A 21,461-nucleotide genomic window follows, 5' to 3' on the forward strand; every position below is an offset into this window, starting at 1 on the left:
TAATGCTTATAACAATGATGTGCTTCATTTGTTTAATAATTGCAGTTCATTTTTTATTTATAAAGAGTATATCTTTTCAATAAAGTTTGAAAATATGTTCTTGTATTTTTTCTTTGTGGCACCTAGGGCATTCATAAGTGACAAATGAAAGGGCTAGGTCTGTTTCCACTAATTCCTTGGAAATGGGAGTAGTCATGTTCAAGGTTACCAATAACATGTGTATCTCTGGAAGATTAGGGGTTTGTGTAAAATACTGTGAACTAGCCAAGAAACAACATTTACTGATATTATAGGTAGACTCAGTCTCTATATTGTTGATATTTTGTTGACCTACTACACAGTCCTACTAAATTCATAGGAACCATATAACAGTAGCTCTCCTCATTTGCCCTTGCATTGAGCATTCCCTGCAATTCCTGGCACATTTTATATTATTTTGTACATTTTATCTTATTTATACTAAAAGGTTTTTAAATCTGTTACTTAGGAGTGCTTCGGTAACTAGATGTATCCCTATGTTATAATGTTTTCAGATGCTTTTCAAACCCGATGTGTGTGTATGTGTTTCGATGTTTCTTAACTGTGCCCTCTGGCGTAGGCAGTCTGTAATGTTTTAAATTGTATGACATTTATTTTGGACACATTTATTTTGTATAATAGCCTAATCTCAATTTGTTATTTTTTAAAAATATTATTGATGTAATGAAGTGGTTTTATGGTAATTTTTTAATGATCGAATAAAGCTTTTGAGCTGACCAAAACCTGGTACTTTTGTCTTTGTAGGCTCTTCTTTAATATTTAATCAACAGCACATTCTGCGTGGAAAACTCATATGCTTCCACAGGGGCATTCCACTTGCAAATTATAATATTCTAAGTCGCATCACTGCATTTTTCCATTACAGTACATATGCTTCCCAATGGACCTGGGGGTCTAGGATTTAGGCTACCCAATAAGTGGTCAATACTTTGTGTACTCCTCTGATGGCAAAAAGGGTCTGATATCACTACACAGACTGCTTTGAAGGGGTTACACTTTTGACCTGGCTGCCTGGAATTTTTCTTAGGGTACAATGCAGCTATCCTTTGGGGAGGTCCACATGAAGAACGACATAGCAGTGTGGTCCACCAAACACAAATTTCTTTGCAAGGAAGGAGAAAAACCTTTTTACAAAGAAGTCTGGGGCTGCGGTAACTGTTTTCAACCTTAATGATCCCATAACAGTGCTGGTATGTACATTTTTGCTTTAATATACATTTATGTAAAATCACGTAGAGCAGGACTCTGTAAAAAGCACAGATTTTTGAAAAAAACATCTGAGGTCATACCCTATCACTTCTATGACAAAATATTGAGGAAAACTATATAGAAATGCACAAATATCACAAAAACACTACAGTACAAATATATTGGAACCGTATATTTAAACAAACAATGCACAAATATTGACTACAAAAATATCGCCATAAACAATATCTAAAATACATAACTATTGAAAACAAAAAGAAAGACATACAAAATATTCTTGCCAATTTAAACATATACAACACTACATTGAAATCAACAAATACATTATCAACAACCAAAATAATGGTACTACAATATATTTTTACTGAAAAATAGTTAGGAAATAGAATTTTAAAAAATCCTTAAAAATTCACTTGAGAAAACTAAAGGTTATAGGGACATTATAGTTAGGCTCAGATTGTTCATGCACTAAACCACAGAAATTCAGCAGAGCTAATTTTAACTCACAACCCAAAAAGCACTGATTATAAGCTCACACATTACATCTCTCAAGACATGGTCAGTGACATGACTGATGACATCTCAAATGACATCGCTGATGACATCATCCACTGAGTGTAACTGTTCCATAAATGTTTATCAACATCACAAAATAAAATGATGGCAGGAGTGTTGAAACTTTTCAAACACTCACCGCAATTTGGGCCCGGCCCTATGCAAATCCGTCTTGACTGTGCTCCTCATTAGAACAGTCCAGCCTGAACTTCCAGGCCAGGCCTTTATGACAGTTAAACATATATATTGAGCAACTGCCGCAATTAAATTAAAAAATAATAGCCTCTACTACTAATAAGTGATTCAATTTCTAATATATGTCATCTGAGTGGCCATGTCACTATCTGTATAAGTGTGTGAGTATGTGTCTCTGTGGCTGTATGGATGGGTGAGTGGGTATGCGAGTGGCTATAAGGATGTGTAAGTGGATCTGTGAGTGGCTCTATATGTCTGTCAGTGGGTATGTGAGTGGCTGTACATGTCTGCAAATGGGCGGCTGAGTGGTTATGTGGGTGTATAAGTGGCTGTGTCAGTGCTTATATGGGTGTGTGAGTGATTGTATGGGTATGTGAGTGGTTGTATGGATGTGTTAAGAGATGTGTGAGTTGTATTAGCGTGTGAGTAGGTATGAGAGTAGTTGTCGATTTGTGACTGGGTGTTTGAATAACTGTGATGGTGTGTTAGTGGGTCTGTAAATGGTGGTATGAGTGTGTGAATGGCTGTTTCAGAGGTTGAATTGGTATGTAAGCAGTGTGTGAGTGGTAGTGTGAGTGGTTGTATTGATGTGAGAGTGGGTGTATGACTGCATGCATGGGTCTATAAGTGGGTGTGTGAGTGGGTGTATGGGTGTATGAGTGGGTGTACAAGAGGTTATGTTGGTATGTGTGGGGGTGTATGAGTGATTGTGTGGGTGTGTGAGTAGGTGTTTGAGTGGTCCTTTGGATGATTCCATCAGGGATGTCATTTGAAATGTCATCAGGGATGTCATTGACCATGTCATGAGTGATATAATACATGCGGTAATAAGCAGTGCATTGCCTGGGCTTAAGTTATAGTTAGCTCAGGTAACTATAACTGCTATTATGGTGTTGGATGTGTACAATCTTAGCCTAACTATAGCGCCCCGGTAACCTTTGTTTTTTTCAGTGAATTTCAAAGGTTTTTAAAATTTTTATTTCCTAGCTATAACATCCCTGCAAACTTTTTTTTTCCAGTGAATTTCTAGGGTTGTTTGAAGGTATTTCCTAACTATAACATCCCTGTAGCTTTTTTAGGGGATTTCTAAGGTTTTTTATCATTTCATTTTTTAACTATAACCTGTAACTATAAAGGATGGGTGTGTGAGTGGCTGGATGAGTTATTGAGTGGGTGTGAATGGCTATATGAGTGTGTGAGTGGGTGTATGGTCTATGAATGGGTGTATAGTGGTTTTGTGGGTGTGTGACTGGGTGAGTGAGTGGCTTAATTTGTGAGTGTAAATGGGTATGTGAGTGGCTGTATGGGTCTGTTAGTGGGTTTCTCAGTTGTTTTGTGAGTGTCTGTTCATTTAAGAGTGATAATTTGTGAGTGGGGCTGTGACTGTCTTAGTGGGTCAGTGAGTGGGTATTTGGGTGTTAGTTTGGATCTGTGAGTGCACATGTGAGTATCTGATTGGGCCTGTGAGTAGGTGTGTGATCATCTAAATGCATTTGTGAGTGGGTGTGTGGGTGTTTGAGTAGGTCTATTAGTAGGTGTGTGAGTCTCTGAGTGGGTCTGTGAGTGTCTGTGTGGGTCTGTAAGTGGGTGTGTAAATGAGTCTGTGAGTGGGTGTACGAGTGGGTGTGTGAATGTCTATGCGGGTCTAAAAGCAGGTATGTAAGTGTGTATAAGGGTCTGTGAGTGTGTGTGAGTATGAGTGGGTGGCTGTATGAGTGGGTGCATGAGTGTCTGAGTGGGTGTCTGAGTGGGTGCATGAGTGAGTGGCTATGTGATTGGATGTATGAGCCTGTGCATGGATCTATGAGTAGGTATGCAAGTGTCTGTGTGGGTCTGTATGAGAGTGTGCGGCTGGGTCTGTGAGTGGCATGAGAGTGTATGAGTCAGTGTGTGAGTGGTCTATGAGTGGGTGTGTGAGTGTCTGAGTAGGTCAGCAACTAGGTGTGTGTGTCTGCGAAGATCTGTAAATATTGTGTGTGAGGGTCTGAGTAAGTGTGAGGGTCTGAGTGGGCCTGTGAGCAGTTGTGTGATTGTCTTAGTGGGTCTGTTAGTGGGTGTGTTGGGAGTGGGTGTGTGAGTGTGTGAATGGGTCTATGAGTAGATATATGAGTGTGTGTATGTGAGTCTGTAAGTGAGAGTGAGTGTCTTAGTGGGTCTGTGAGTGTTGTATTTTTTAAATTACGGCTGAATTTGTGGACATACCACAATTGTTTGTGGGAGGCTGCACTAAGCATCACAGTGGATCTACAAATCGTGCATGTGGAACAAAATAGGTTTAGGGCAATTTCTTGCCAATCATGGATGCCTCACAGACCCCTATATTGCATCCATTGGGTCAGGGTACCTCTACACTTACCCCTTCTATTACATTGTATGTGAATTTTCATCTCTTGGGACTATTCCCCGATATGGCAGCTGCATCTTTCTTCTGAGGTTGCGATAAGCCACTCACGGCATTGCTGTTAGCGTGTGGATCTGTGAAGGATCCGCGTTCCTAGATTTACACTTTTGTTTCCCCATTAATATTTCTACTGAATGGATTTGTACCAAATCACAGAAAGAGGTCTTTCTGGACCAACATCTAGCTTTCTGCCAAATTTGGTATAATTCCTTCAGTGGTTCGGGCTGTAGTCTAAAATCTCTTTGGGTATCAACATTGGAAAATAATTTTTTTAAATTCCCCTTTTTCTCAGCCCCCTCTTTACAGATCACCACAATCCTTCCATGCACAATCACAGACAGGAGAGCACATTTTGAAAAATGTTGTGAAGATTAGTCAAAAGGTGGCAAAGTTATGAGCTAACCAAAAAACACTTTTCCTAGCATTTCTTAGTTTGCTCATAACTTTGGTGCCGTTTGACGAATCTTCATGAACTTTTCAAAAACATGTGTCATCCTCTGTCTGGTTGGGCATTGAAAGTCTCAGAGTGATCTGTCAAGCAGGAGCAGTGAAAAAGGGGGGTGAAAATAGTGTGTTTCCAACGTTAATTGGTGTGTAGTTATAGTTAGGGCCTGTCCCCCTTGTCCTGAAATTTTTTGGGGGGGTTTTCATGATCCCATGGGAGGCTTACAGGAGTGCCAGGGGCCCCACTGACTCCTGTGAGCTACCCACGAGTGTACATGATGTCTTAAAGTGTAGTAACCGCATCATACAGCACATGCCTTTTTTCCCGTGGAGTGCTCTCTATGGAGAAACCACACCATCTACACACCATACAGTGCCTGCTCATCACCCTGGGAAGGGGTCTGATATGTCACCACTGTGTAGTTATAGTTAGAACATATAGCTAGGTCCCAGTGTCCTGAAAGAATATTTTTTTTTTACAATCCTGTAGGAGGCTTGTGGGAGTGCCAGGGGCCACACTGACTCCTGTGAGTTGCTCACAAGTGTACATGAGGTCTTAATGTGTAGCAACCGCACCATACAGCACATGGCTTTTGTCCTTTAGAGTGCTCTCTGTGGAGAAACCTCACCCTGTCCACACCATACAGCACACACCCATCACCCTTGGGAGTGGTCTGATATATCACCACTGTGTAGTTATAGTTAGGACCTATAGTTAGTTCCTTATGTCCTGAAAGATTTTTGGGGGGTTTCCGAGAACCTGTGGGAGGCCTGTGGGAGTTCCATGAGCCACACTTACTCCTGCGAGCAACTGATGCATCTACATGATGTCTTAAGTGTAGTAACCGCACCATACAGCACACACCTTTTGTCCTGTGGAGTATTTTCTGTGGTGAAATCTCACACTCTACAGCACATGCCCATCACCCTGGGGAGAAGTCTGCATGTAGAAGCCCCTACCTCCCCACACACTGCTGCTCAAGCCTGTTGCCTTGGGGAGTCATCTATGTGGAGAAACCACTCCTTTCCCACACCCTACAGTGCACCCCTGCTGCCTTGATGAGTGTTTTGTGCATAGAGGGCACTTCCAACACACACCCTAAAGCTCATGCCCATCCGCTGTGATCTGGCGAAGAAACCATACCTTCCCCACACCCTACAGCACATGCCTGTCACCCTACAGAGCGGTCTGTATGGAGAGGGCACTCCTTCCCCACACTCTACAGCACATGCTGATTGCCCAAGGGACTGTTCTGTGCGGACAGTACAGTCCCTTCTCACACCCTAGATTGAATGCCCATTGCCATGGGGAGTGGTCAGTACAGAGAAGCCACCCCCTTCTCACACCTTACTGAGCATGGCTGTCACCCTGGGGAGTGGTCTGTGCAGATAAGCCACCCCCTTCTCACACCTTACTGTGCATGGCTTTCACTCGGGGGAATGGTCTGTGCAGAGAAGCCACTCCCTTCCCATACCCTACAGTTCACGCCTGTTGCATTGGGGATCGGTCTGTGTTATGAAGCCACTCCCTCACTGCACCCCACAGTGCTTGCCTGTTACCCTGAGGAGTGGTCTGTGCAGGGGAGCCACTTTTTCCCCACACCTTACAGGGCATATCCGTTGCCCTGGGTTGTGGTCCGTGTGGATAATTCAGTCCATTCTGACACCCTACAGCACATGCCCATAACCCTGGGGACTGGTCTGTTAAGACTAGCCACTCCCTTTGCACACCCTATAGTGTACCCCCATCACCATGGAGAGTGGTTTATGTGGAGAGTCCTGGCCCTTCTCACACTGTACAGTGCATGTCAGTCATCCTGGGGATAGTGGTCTGTGTAGATAATCCAGTCCTTTCTCAGAAAATACAGTGCATGCCAGTTGCCCTTGGGAGTGGTCTGTGCAGGGAAACTACTGCCTTTCCACAGCCTACAGTACATGCTGGTTGCCCTGGGGAATGGTCTCTGCACAGAGTCCAGTCCCTTCTCACAACCTAAAATACATGCCTGTTGCTGTGCTCCTCCTGTTTTTGTTGACCTCAGGACTCTGTGCAATTTACCACTGCTAGCCAGCGATAAAGTGCTCTCTCCTTGGCTTATACCCAATTGGCATTTTTAATTTACTTATACGTCCCTAGTTAAGTGGCACTACATGTGCCCGGGTCATGTAAAATAAATGCTACTAGTGGGACTGCAGCACTGTTTGTGCCACCCACTTAAGAAGCCCTTAAAACATGTCCCAGGCCTGCTATTGCAACCTGTGTGTTCAGTTTTAACGTGCCGTTTTAGCCTGGCAAAATAAACCTTTTGCCAGGCCTAACCTTCCATTTGTATATATATATATATATATATAAGTCACTTCTAGGGTAGGCCCTTGGCAGCCCAGAAGGCAGTGTACAGTTTATTTGAACAGTAGAAAATGCACTTTAACATGTCCTGGTAGTGAAAAACTCATGAATTTGTTTTTCACTATTGCAAGGCCCGTCCTTCTCAAAGGATAACATTGAAGTTGCTTTATTACATTTTATAAGTAACATTTCCAAGTGGGAAGAGATATCTCCTTGAAGTTTGGTGTCTCTGGAATCACAATTTAAAATCCCAACTTATGAGCAATTCTGAAAATGCCACTTTTAGAAAGGTGCAATTTACTTGTCATAGCCATTTGGTGCCGCAGTCTATCTCTGGTCACATGACTGGGTGTAGTTGTCAGTTGGGCTTTGTGTATTCCTTCTAGACAGCCTCTCACAATAAGAGCTAGGTGTGACTGGGTGGGCCATCACTGGCAGGATGGGAGGGAGAAGCTTGGCCAAGCTTCTCTTGGACCTGGATAGTCTGTGTCCTGTCACCACACAAGGGGCTTAACAACCCTACATTGTAACTTAAGCCCACTTGAAGCCAGGGCAGGGAAGATAGGGAATTCCTTGTACTTCAAAAACACTGTTTAAAAGCTTCTCTCATTTTCACCATCAGGGTATAAAAGAAGGACCTCAGAAACCAACTCTTCAATACACTTCTGAACCTGTGGATACTCTGCCATTTAGGAGGACTGTTGTGCTGCTACAAGGACTGACACTCTTCTGAAATTCTGCTCTGAAGGAAGTGCTTCCCTGCTGTGCTGACCTGCTGCTTGCCATCCTCTTGCCTGAGTGAGAAGGACTGGATGTGAGAAGTTGGCTTTTTATATGCTGTCCACTAATTAAAGTGGGCACCTTGTACCAGTCCAAACAACCCTTATTGATGATTAGGTTAAAGACAACCTTTATTGAAAGCTATCCTAGTGGTAACTGTGGAGAGCAGCCTTCAGGCTAAGTCTCGAAGGAATGTAAAGCAGCTTGTTTTACCAGATCAGAACCCCCTGAATGACCAAATGAAAGGAGAAACACACAAGAGATATATACAATATATGTATTTATTACTAAACACTTTCTACTAACCTCTTTATGAGATTAGAGCACAAAGCACACAATATTAAATCACCAGAACCCTAGTAAATAGCACAATACACAGCGGGCTCCATGGAGAGACCAAACCATATACTAAGAAAGTGGTATAACAACGATGACTTAACTAGACACAGTGCCTAGAGCACGTAGAATCGCTGGGACCCCAAGGAACCACCCAAAGTAGTGACATAGGGGACCCACGGAGGACGGGTGCAGTGTGTGAACACAAGCGCGAGCTCCGTACAACTCTATGGGAAAGTCGTGGTTGGAATTTTAGAGTTTAAGGACACTTCAGTGAGGACGTCAAGAAAACCCTTGGGAACATAGAAGGTTCTAAGGCCAGCACCTTTGTGAATACCGAGGTACCAGTGTTACCTATCTCAGAGGAGCCGGGTGTATAGGGGTCAAGTGGTGTTGGAAACCCTCATCATTTTCAATGGCGTGATGCGAAGAAGTGCTGCTTCTGGGAAGATGAAAAGTGTTTGGTGGAATCCAAGACTGGATCCGAGGTGAGAAGAACCTGAAAGCAGGGTGGACAGAGTCTGGGTCACTTCAGAGTGACCAGGTGCACAATAGACGATTGCTCACTGATGTCGGGTGCTTCAGGTGAGAAGTTGCGATGCTTGACTCTACAGCCATGGGGACCAGGAGATTTTGAGGATGACAAAAGTCCAGAGATGAGCTGTCCCACGAAGGATGTCGAGTGCTGGGGGTCAGTGTCCAGATCGAACACCAACAAGCCTTAGCAACTGCAACCCACGTGGGTAGAGGAAATCAGCTTCGGCGGGGACCAGCAAGGTCCTGGGGGCTCTCCAAGCTACGAAGAGGCACGGCACATCTGGAGCAACCAGGAAAGCCCAAGGAAAGTAAAAGTTACCTTCACAGGGACCCACAGGCCAATGGACCAGGGATTGCGAAGAGACCTCAAGCTGAATCACGAAATATCAGCCCACGGAACACTCGTGGAGTGTAGACCGGAAATCTTCAGTGGAAATACTGCTCGGGGTCAGGACTACACAAAGCCAAAAGTACAGCCTCAGGGATCACCAAAAAGCATATGCTGCTGCACAAGTACGCGGTGCACAGGGGTTCGGGTTGCACGGTCCCCACGAAGGATACTGGTCTCAGAATTGCTGAGAAAGCAGATCAACCTCAGAGACCTCGGGAACCCACCTCCTGTGTTGCAGAAATCTTTGGAGTCCTCAGTACCTTGGGAGATGCAAACCGGTCAGATGGGTTAAAGGTTTCTGCCTTGCAGGGGAGTAACTCCTTTACTCCAAGGGAGATTCTTCAGTCATCCAGCGTAGTGTAGATCGTTGAAGTACTTGGTTTCTGTGACAGAGTTTAGACAAGGTAAAATCTAAAGTCCTGTAGTCAGGGTTCCTACTTTATACCCAAGGAAGAGGTGGGACAAACTCTGGTTACCCACCTATGGGAGGGTCAGGACAGAGGTGTGGCTACACCCATGTCCTTTGTCCAGTTTCGCGCCAGAGCAGGAGCAAATGGCTCCTGCAACCGGTTTGAACTGGACTATGCACAGGGACACCAAATGTGCCCCAGTACAGACTTCAAACACTCTCAGAGTGCGCCCACCTAGCCCCAATACACTAAATCCTGTCTGGGAGGTGGCTGTGACAGAAAACCTATTGTCAAGCCTTCCCATGCTCGAGCTTGGCTCAGCAGCAGGAGGGCAGACTCGTGTCTGTGGCTGGCAGCATCCATTTTGTGATGCACCGGTCGAGAAAGCTGGCACCGGGTGGACTGATAAGGGTACCCCAGCATCAAATCTGGAGTGTACCTAAAGTACATGCAGAAACAATTTAGGGAGAAAGCAGATAGCCTGGGGTCTTGAATAGCAGGATCCCAGTCAGACTAAGTCAAAAACCAGCAAAACACCAGGAAAAAAGAGGGGGTAACCATGGAGTCAGATTCCACCTTCCTACACTGGACCTCTATTGAACCCACAACCCAGAGGGACTCCAAGGGCTAGTTGGCTGGCCTCCTGATCAGAAGACTCAGGGAAACGACAAGATTCCAACAACCTTGAACCCAGCACCTGGACTCTGCCATCTGTGAGTCTTCCCTTCCCAAGTGGTGCCAACCCAGTTTTGGACCCTTGGAAGTGGGCCTGAAGGTCCTTCTGTCTATCTCTGCTGTGGTACTCATCAGAACAGATGTGATGCAACGTGATGCCCAGCAAAGCCTTGCCGCTCAGCAGCCCGCCTCACTGGAATCAATGCGGAAGCAGCGCAAAGCCCTGCAAAGCCTCAACGCACAGCTGCAAACTCATCAGAGCCAATGCACAGCAACGCTAAGCCCTGAAAAGCCTCACCGCACAACTCCCTGGGACCAACGCAAAGCAACGTCAAGCCACACAGCTTCTTGGAACTGATGCTAGACGATGCCAAGCCTTGTAAAGAAATGCTGTGAAGACCGCTCATCAGGATTTATGTTACTGTGCTCAGAGGTCCCCAGTCAGTCCCTATAGCAGCTCGTACTCCATCGCGGTCAGCCTGAACTTGTGACTTCGTCCTGGTCCGGCAAGACCAGATAACCAAAGTTGGCCCTTTTTGCTTTTATGCGCTATTTTCATTGACATCTTTAAATTTGCATATCTCTTATTCTACGTACTGGATTTTGTTTTTGGCCTAGTTTCAGTAATATAATTTTGCTCTATTTTTCCAAGTTGATGTGGAATCTTTTTTGTTTGGTGTTTTCACTGTTTTACTGTTTAAAGTGTTGCACAAATACTTTACAGATTGCCTTTAAGTTAAGCCTGACTTCTGTGTGCCAAGCTAGCAGGGGTTGAGCACAGGTTAATTTGGGGTTTGCTTTGGCCTTACCCTGACAAGGATTGTGGTTGCTGCTTGACCAGGGCTCGCACTCCAGTCAACCAGCAACCAATTTCTAACACTGTCCAACACCAATTTACATTAGGTTATAAATACCTTGTCACTTTCCATTCTACGATGCTACCATTTTATCTGTCCCGATGAAGGCACTGCCTTTAATTAAATAATTAGGGTTTAAACACTAACATATTTATGAACATGTTGGCTCTTGTTGTTATTTAGCGTACTACCCAGGACACCCATATTGAACATTGCAGTTGGTTTATTTGAGTTTGAACTATATTTCTAACCAACAGTTTCCAATTATCTCACTAATTTGCTGTACACTTTTACACGTATGTCACAATTCACCTGCACTGCTTGGTCACATGGGAATCCTGTATTTTGTTCTAATGTATATTTGAAGGAAATAAAACAAACTAATTAATGGTACAATGCAAAATGATTAATTTCTACCCAGGAGAGGATTGGGGAAAAATATTCCACAAAACCTTTTGCTACCATCTATTATAGAGCTTTCTTAATTTAAATCTGAAGAAACCATTGTTCATAAATACTATGTTCTAAATTGGACAGTAACTTCTTTTTCAGCTATGGTCCCAGAATATTGCACCCAAAATATTGCCTGACAAAAATATCGTGCTCTGAATGTTGTGTATATATCTTGTGCAATTTGAATTAACCCCATAGCTGCTAAGGCTTTTCCACCCCATCGTTAATCCCTTTTTTTTAAAAATATTTGGGGCACTTCCTGCTTAAGCCTTCATAACTTTTTTCACAAAAGGTATCCACTCCAAATTAACTAGAAAACTAGACAAATTCCAAATTCACAAATGGGTCTTTTTTGTAGACTGCTCAAGGTTTTCCAAAACAAATTAGTCATTGAAATACGTCATAAACAGTGTAAAAACATTAGGAATAAATAGAAGTAGATGACAATGTTTTTATCTGTATTATTTGCCCTTGTGGCAGGTTTACAAAAGCAGTATACCATTACGTCTTTTTGACCCTTCTAGTTGCAGGAACATTAAGGGCCAGTTGTACAATACATTTTATTAGCCTTGGGCTGTTTGCGACCGGTAATATGCATTTTTCCAGGTACAAAAGGCAAAATGCAACTCAGTAACTTGTTACCGTATTGTATTTGCGATTCTGTATTAGGAAGGGGCGTGTTTAGGGCCTCTCTTCCTAATACCAAATAGCACTGGTATGTATGAATGTTTTGCGACTGGAATGTGGTCAGAAAACATTCATAATTTACTGACGGACCCCTTCCTTTTTGTGAATGTGGGTGACCATGAACCACTGCCTACTCTTAAAAATGAAAAAAACCTTTTCATTTTTCTTTTTGTAATGCTGCCCATTTCCCTTTAAGGAAAACTGGCTGCATTGCAAAAAAAAATTGCATTATTTAAAAAGCAATCACAGACATGGTGGTCTATTGACCACAGCAGGCCACTGTTTCTGTGATTGTAGCTATTCCATTCCCAATGGGTCAGATATTGTGACCTTCCTCAAGAATATACCTGAGACACTGTTGTACATACCTGTTTGCGATTTTCTAATTGCGAATCGTAAAAATTCACAATTAGGAAATCACAAACTGAGTTTTCAATACATCTGGCCCACAGTATTTGTTGGTTGTCTAAAACAGGCGATAACCAGAGCCAGTAACTGAGCTGCAGTTTAAATTTATTTTTTATGGTATACCAACCATGCAGTAATTCATATGATAAAATTGAATGAATGAAAAATGAGCAGTAACAACAATTATGTATTTTTTTAAGTGTGCCCAGGATTGTGAATTTAAAATGAGGGGTTAGTATACATTTCTAATGCTGGGTTGGCCATTCTATCATGTGATTCACTTGGCATTTTGTACACTGGCTGAAATTTGGAAACCAAGAATGCCATTAGTGGAGATAAGGGACCTACCTTCATTTCATGTTATACTAATCTGCATTCCCACACTTCCCCTAAAAAAAAAGTACTTTAATTATTTGGTTGGGCTTAGCACCAGAGACATGAAAAGCCTTAAAAATGTACAGACATGAACAGGTACTGCCAAAAAAGACCTGTTATTGCATAGGGGATAGCTGCAAAGTGTGGGCCCTGGCTCGGCTGCCACCCAGGCATTCTTCCCAAACCCAGATCTTTCAGAAAGCTAGACACCCAGAGGAGTCCAGAGACTTGCGTGGACCTCATGAACCATTTGCAACCACAATTCCCTGCAAACCCCAAACTTTGGCTAAAAGCAGGCATATTACTCACATTTCTGTGACAGAAAACATATGGAGTCTACGTGGATCCACAAAATTCCTACCCACACAGTGTTTTCACACTTAAAATAAATAAAAACGCTATCTCACTTGCCTGGCTGAACCCCACAAAGCATTGTGGACACATCAGCATTTCCTCCCAAATAATGTGATGTTTTGGTATGGGCATAGCTGGGGAATGTGGGCCATGGCTTGACTGCACTCAAGCAAACCTGCAAACCCTGGCATTTCTTAAAAGTAGATGCCCAACGGAGTCCAGAATGGTCTGACTGCATTGATCACATGACATTTCCTTGCCACAATGCCCTGTAAACCTTGATCTTTGGTGAATGTCCTGTCCACCGATTAGTAGTGCCTTGACTGTACTGCACTTGTAAGACTACAGACGGAGCATCTGTCATATTTCAATGGAGCATGAAGGCGACAAGCAGGCCACAAGTATGATATATGCCAAACAAAATGAATATAGTGATGTATGTGTGCCACTATTCTCTTGACCATCTACTTTCTACCTATGAAAACAAGCCTAGACTAAGTTTTGACTTCTTGTTTATCTCTGTTTCACTTGGAGTCCTGACTAATACCATGCAGGTTCCAAGTACAATTTTGCTAACGCCTCTCTATGGCCATCTGCTTAGGCTCAGGAAGACTTTTGTTTAATGCACCTTTAGTGCACTCACTGCGCTAAATCCAACTCCTTCCAGTGCACAGAAATAAGTTGAGGGAGGCTGAGGATACCCTTATGCCCATATCTTGGCAGACTAACCAAGTTCCCTAAAGTGCACTTCCAGAAAGATGCTTTTTGCGCAACCAGGGTGTCACTTTTTCCCATATTAAAAGTCACTCACAGCGGCACAAGTGGATTGTAAATAGGCTTCTAAGAGTCTTAGGGTTTGGCGGATGGATACTTTGTCAAAGCATGGTACATTTTCCATTCACCATTATGTGCAATGCATAAACTATGTCTAAAATACAATTTTTGGGAATTCAATAAAGAGCAATCTTTGCAGATCAAGGGCTCAGCAATGGGCTGTCCATTTGCTCCTGAGATGGCGATAATATTTATGGCCCTCTATGAGAAACGTTGGATTTATTACAATAACCCCTTTGATGGCCATATTAAAATTTGGCAAACATACATTGATGATGTATTTATGCTGTGGAGGGGCCCGACGCAAAAACTAGAGGAGTTTGGCATCTGGTTAAACCAGAGGAATCCAAATATTCAGTTTACTTTCCACTCAAGCAATCATGAAATCAATTTTTGGACCTAATGGTAAAGCATGAAAGTGGGAAGATTTTTACCACGCTTTTCTCCAAACCAACAGATCGTAATACACTATTCCATTTTTCTAGCTTTCATCAGAGAAACCCGAAAGACAATCTTCCATTTAGCCAGTTTATGAGAATTTGCCGTAACTGCTCTCAGAGAGAAGATTATTTTCTCAATGCAAAAATACTCTTGGAAAAGCTAGTTTTACAGCAGTACCCTAGAAGACTAACAAAACGGGCAATGAAGAGGGCGTGGTATACACGCAGGGAGTCTTTATTAACACCAAAAGACAAAACAAAAGAAATCCCGCTGGTCTGTGTGACCACCTTCTCGGGATCCACCAATGAAGTCAAGAAGATCGTAAATTGCAATTGGCAATGCGTCAAAGGGCTAGACATCTTTAAAGAATTCCCAATTTTTGCCTAAAAGAAAAATAGGACTATCAAAGACCATCTGGTACGGGCCAACACCAATGTTATCAAAACACCACCGACTATACAATCTATGCTGGCATTGCCTCCTGTTCAAGGACATCATCGTTGTGGAAATTGAAATTCCTGCACCAGTACCATCGAAGGTAGTAAGTTTGAGTACTGAAACAGGATTATCAAACATGAGGAATTTACCAATCGTAATACTCCCAATGTAGTCTACTGTGTAGTCTGCCCTTGTCTTCTAGCCTATGTGGGGAAGACAACTCAACAGATTAAAACGCGAATCACACAACACAGATCCCGTATTAAATGCAGACTTTTGACAGCGCCCATGGTAAAACACTGTATTGATAAAAATCATGGCCCTCTAGAAATAAAATGGACTGTACTAAAACAGATAAAAGGTGGCATGATTGACACTCTCCTAGGTAACTACGATGCAAAATACATTTTGAAACTAGGAACTACTGACTTTGGGTTAAGTGAACTCTCTGAAATCATGCATTGCATCTAATTTAATATATAGGTGTGAATACTGCCCAAGAGTTAAGATAAAGTGGACATCACCTTCCGTGCTATTTCCCTAAAAAATGCCACTACGAAGAATGTATGACCCTTTCTTGAATGTGCTCTAGAGACGATGTTGATCAGAACAAAACAAGAAATCTATAAAGTTTTCTTTTACAGCAGCCTTTCAGCCAGGTGGCGCTATTGTGAACATAGATTTGTAAATTGTTAGCAAGTTAGGCACGCCATACTAGAAGAAACTGTACCGGAAGACAGGCTTCCGGAAGTGACGGTTGATTCCAGAGAGCTTTTCTATTGAGAGCCGTTCGGGAACCAGCGAAAGTAACCAGCCGCCATATGGAACAGCTGATGAAAACAGATGGGCACGCCTGTAATCATGGATGAACGTGCCGATTCTTCATTAAAACATTATTGGAATAAATGCAAATTAAAAACGGAATCTTCCAGGCGATGTAAGTTATTGAATTCGCTACGTTGCAAAAGCGTACACAAAATATCTGCGTTTGGCTTGAGTGCCGATTTCCTACAAAAACGCGTACAGTGCCAATGTTTTCTTGTGCGAGCAGCGCTATGCACCACATTAGAACAGTCTTTGTACGCTCTCCTGAGTGCTATGTTAAATAGAGATTGGTTGTGTAACGTCGTAGACCTGAACAATTGTAGCAGTAGCAAACCCCCTCATTTTTAAGAGAAATATGGCAGACCACTTTTAAACGTTGATAAGAGTGACTGAGACACTACACTACATTACATAGATGTTACATCTAAAGTATGTCGAGATCCTTGTACAATTCATTCCCTCGTAGATAGACGCAACCTAGTAAGACAAGGGAAACATAAGCGGCCCAAGCGCGTTTGTTTTTCCGTAGCGTAACGAGGTGCATACCCTTCTATTTCACAGAGAGCAAGTCCATATGGGTAGCGGATGCTGCCTAGTTCCGAAGAAACCATTTGGCTACCCCTGAAAGTGATATATTCCACTTCATCTTTCAGGTATGAAAGTATTGTCTTTTCTTCCACCTTCACACATTTGGTATGATGAAATACACCATTAGGTATTATATTTTTTGTAATTTTTTTTTCACTCTTTAATGTCCTACACAAAGCACCACAGCCCTGAGGAAGACCTTCTTTGAATTGTTGTGGTCCTTGTCCACGAAGGTCGAAATGCGTCGGCTTAAAACTCCCCCTTTCTTCACTTGTCACTTGGCCAAGAGTTTTAACATGTCACAACTGATTGGAAACTATACGAAATGTATAAGTGGGCCTACTAATTGAGGTGTACTTGTGTTCAATATGTATCAATGTGATCTCTGACCTCCTTATTCTTGGACCGTTTATTCTATATTAATCGAGGAAAAGACGCTGTATGATTTTCCCGATTTATTTTGTTATCAAGATCTAGGACCAAAAAGATGTCAATAGCTGCGTTAAAGTAAAAGATCGGAAGTCATTCTATATGTGTACTGCTTATGAGTTTACAATATTATATAGGTCGCAATAGGATTTGTGATGATGAAATATTTGTGAAAAAACTTTTTCTATATATTTCTTTAAAAAAGTAAAAAAGAGGCTATGGATATAAATATGTGAATTAAAAATTCACCTTTTTGATAAAACTATCAATTTGTTGGGAATCATCTTCTTTGCTCACAGACTCACAGTTTTAAAAATTGTTTTGTATGAAATGTTGTTCTTTTGTTGAACAGAATCTTAGGTAACGAAATGTGCCTAGGTGCCAAGTGAATTTATTTTATTTATGGTCTTAGGGGTAACCTTGTCTTTGCTTCTAGTATATCCAATTCCAGCCCCTTTTGTTCCTCAACTGAATTAGTCCCCCCTTTTTTTTCCATGCATTGACTTTAATGCACTTGTAATACTTCAGATGGAATATTTGCTACGTTTTGGTGGAGGATATAGGTGGCAATGAGACCACTAGCAACATCAATGGTTACCTATGTATTGAAGTTGGTAAAGCCACAGTGATTGAAATCTAATTTAGGAAGAATAACAATCTTGGATTATGGTACTCATTTAGTAGAGAATTAATAGAAATATTTTCCAGATTGCATGGGACAATTTGAAAGGTTGCTTTGCTAGTCAGGTTTGTATCCATGCTCAGCCTGATAAAGGTATATGCGACTTATTAATCTTACTGCTCTGGTCAGTTTCCCAGAGCTTCACATTTGTGTGATTTACAGTAAACCACATTGGCAAACATAGGTCTGGCTGTGAGGGACACAGGGATAGTAAAAAATTGTGTCTTGCCTTTTTCCTTTCTGATATCAGACTCTGCATTGACTATATGGTTTATTCTATTTCTCTTTTGCAGGAATGAGGAAGGCAATGTGGAAATCCTGCAGCCGTGCTCCATCCTTTACAATAGATGAAGTAGAGGCTACTACTTCTACAGCAGTGAGACTCTCAACAACTGCAAACTTAAAGTCAAGGAATGACATCAGCCTTCTCCTGATGGTATGATGATAGTCAACATAGAAAACCAAAGGGGGTTCTGGCTCGTATGGCAGCAAGGCCAAACCAATTATAATGAAAGAACAAGAAACAAGCCAATGCTGCGTGTAAATTTGCCTACAATTCCCGTGGCCTGAATAAAACAAGGGCACTGACAACCAATTGTTTCGTTGGATTTAATCCTGTGAAGAATCTTTTTAGTTCACGTTTAGAAACATTTTTAACTGAAACAGTACATATTCATTACAAAAAACATAAAAAACTTGACTTGAAAATGACAATATTGAAAACACTTAGACACCACTGTGTTCATTCATACACTCACCCATGAGGCCAACATTCATACTACTCATACTACTCATGCACCCACAATAATATACAACATACGACAGAAATCTTCAATTAATAATCTTTACACAAAGGCCATCAAACCACTACTGTACATAATGATGAAGCTTAATGCTGTTTTTTTGCAAGATTGGCCGTAGAAAAAACAAGGTCTACGCGTTTCGAATCCCTTAGTTGGCAGGGATTCTCATCAGGACCGACACTAGACTGCAAACAAAGCAGAGAAACAAGATTTACTAAGCTGGCCCACTTTGTAAGTGAAAAACCGCATGGTCAAAAAAGGGGAATCTTACCTTAGTCTAAGGAACGGAGAACTCAGCCCAAACCCTAAAGAAAGGGAAAGCCGACAAGGTTACCTATTTCTGTGGAGTCTAATCTAGATCGCCACCTTACATCCTTTTTAGTAATATACACACCCATACGACATAGAGACGACATAAACACGTAGTCTGGTTATTATTAGAGAGGCTTACGGGTGTGTAGAACGGTGTCTGGTTAACTGAAGGTGATTCTGTCTACAATCAGAAACAACCACGGGGTTTTCCGAGCGTTGATAGGAACTGAACGATATCTGAAAGCAAGAGCGACATAAAATGAAGGCGCGTCCTATCGCCAACAATGTGTGGACCTGAAATGTTTTGAAAAGATCTCAGAGCGCTTACCTCCAAGGGAGGGGGGAATGGAGGAAAGATCTACTGCTCGGTCGTCTGATGTCCGGAGCAGGAACAAGCGCGGCGTGGGTTTAGCCGGCCGTTTTGCAGATTATGCCACAGTCAAAGTCTCTAAAGGAGAAGAAGGGGCTACGTCAGGTTACTAATGCCAGGAAAGTCCTACGGTGTTCGTGTAATCTATTTTGAAAGCGAGGAACTGTTACCTGGAGAACCGGCGTTGTCCGTGTCTTTTTTTCTGGGAGTTAATCATCCGTTAGGTACCTGTAATCCTATTGGGGCATCTTTAACCCATACGCAAAGGGCGTGATTGAAAGGCTTCTGGGAGTCGTAGTCTGACCGGAGCTGTTAGGAGAATCTGTAGTTTGAAAGAGGTTTGCAAATGGCAGAAACGCCAAAGCTAGCGCGTTTGTTTGGTAAAGAGCGCTAGTTGGACTGAATCAAGTCAAAACGTGAGCGTCAAATGTCTTGCTGCATTATGCCAACACTGCGCATATGACTTGAGTATATTATATCAGTGGTGAAAGAACGAAGAGGAGAGCACTGGTTGGACTAAATCCAGTCAAATCGTTAATGTGAAATGTCTTGCTACGTAGGGCAACCACTGCGCATATTTATGTATTGTCCAGGTTCTTGATCAGATGCCAATTTTGATTAACAATTTTCTTAAACCAATTTGATGTTGGATTGAATGTCGAGACACAAACCATTCTCTCCGTTTGTGATTTTTCACGTCTTTCCAGTAATGTTTCTCGTGGTGTCCACCATGCTCTTTTTATGGCTATAAAAAGAGCATCTGATCAAGAACCTGGACAATACATTCAATGAGAGCCCGCTATTTGCATTTAGGAAAGACAAAAACATTGCCAACCATGTAGTGTGAGCCGCACTACCTAAGACTAAAAGCACCGACATAAGAAACAGGTTGTGCTTACCGCCCATAAAAGGACATCACAGATGCGGAACATGTATATGCTGCGACTCAACCATTGAAGGAAATCTATTTGCCCACAATGGGATCTATTGGAAACATGAGAGTTTCTCCAATTGTAAATCTAAGTTCGTAGTCTATGGCATCAGCTGCCCATGCAATAAACTTTATATTGGCAAGACTAACCAGGAGATAAGGTTCCGAATCCAGCAACATAAATCTCGGATTCGCAAAAATGTTCCAAATGCACCGCTAGTGAATCATTGGGTGCTGCAAAAACATACTGAAATGGATTTCAAATGGTCAGTGATATCAAGAGTTGAACAAGACCAGAGAGGTGGAGACTTGGACACTAAACTACTCCAGAGAGAAGCCATGCTCATTATCAAATTTAACACGTCGGTAGACGGACTGAATGAACTCTCCGAGATATATAACTTATGAGTGGCATTTATTCAGTTACCGAGCAAAATCTCGTCCTCATACCACAGATGTGAAACACTTCAAACCATATGCGCAGTGGTTGCCCTACGTAGCAAGACATTTCACATTAACGATTTGACTGGATTTAGTCCAACCAGTGCTCTCCTCTTCGTTCTTTCACCACTGATATAATATACTCAAGTCATATGCGCAGTGTTGGCATAATGCAGCAAGACATTTGACGCTCACGTTTTGACTTGATTCAGTCCAACTAGCGCTCTTTACCAAACAAATGCGCTAGCTTTGGCGTTTCTGCCATTTGCAAACCTCTTTCAAACTACAGATTCTCCTAACACCTCCGGTCAGACTACGACTCCCAGAAGCCTTTCAATCACGCCCTTTGCGTATGGGTTAAAGATACCCCAATAGGATTACAGGTACCTAACGGATGATTAACTCCCAGAAAAAAAGACACGGACAACGCCGGTTCTCCAGGTAACAGTTCCTCGCTTTCAAAATAGATTACACGAACACCGTAGGACTTTCCTGGCATTAGTAACCTGACGTAGCCCCTTCTTCTCCTTTAGAGACTTTGACTGTGGCATAATCTGCAAAACGGCCGGCTAACCCCACGCCGCGCTTGTTCCTGCTCCGGACATCAGACGACCGAGCAGTAGATCTTTCCTCCATTCCCCCCTCCCTTGGAGGTAAGCGCTCTGAGATCTTTTCAAAACATTTCAGGTCCACACATTGTTGGCGATAGGACGCGCCTTCATTTTATGTCGCTCTTGCTTTCAGATATCGTTCAATTCCTATCAACGCTCGGAAAACCCCGTGGTTGTTTCTGATTGTAGACAGAATCACCTTCAGTTAACCAGACACCGTTCTACACACCCGTAAGCCTCTCTAATAATAACCAGACTACGTGTTTATGTCGTCTCTATGTCGTATGGGTGTGTATATTACTAAAA

The sequence above is a fragment of the Triturus cristatus genome, chromosome 6 (assembly GCF_964204655.1).
Source record: "Triturus cristatus chromosome 6, aTriCri1.1, whole genome shotgun sequence".
In the NCBI taxonomy this organism is placed as follows: domain Eukaryota; kingdom Metazoa; phylum Chordata; class Amphibia; order Caudata; family Salamandridae; genus Triturus; species Triturus cristatus.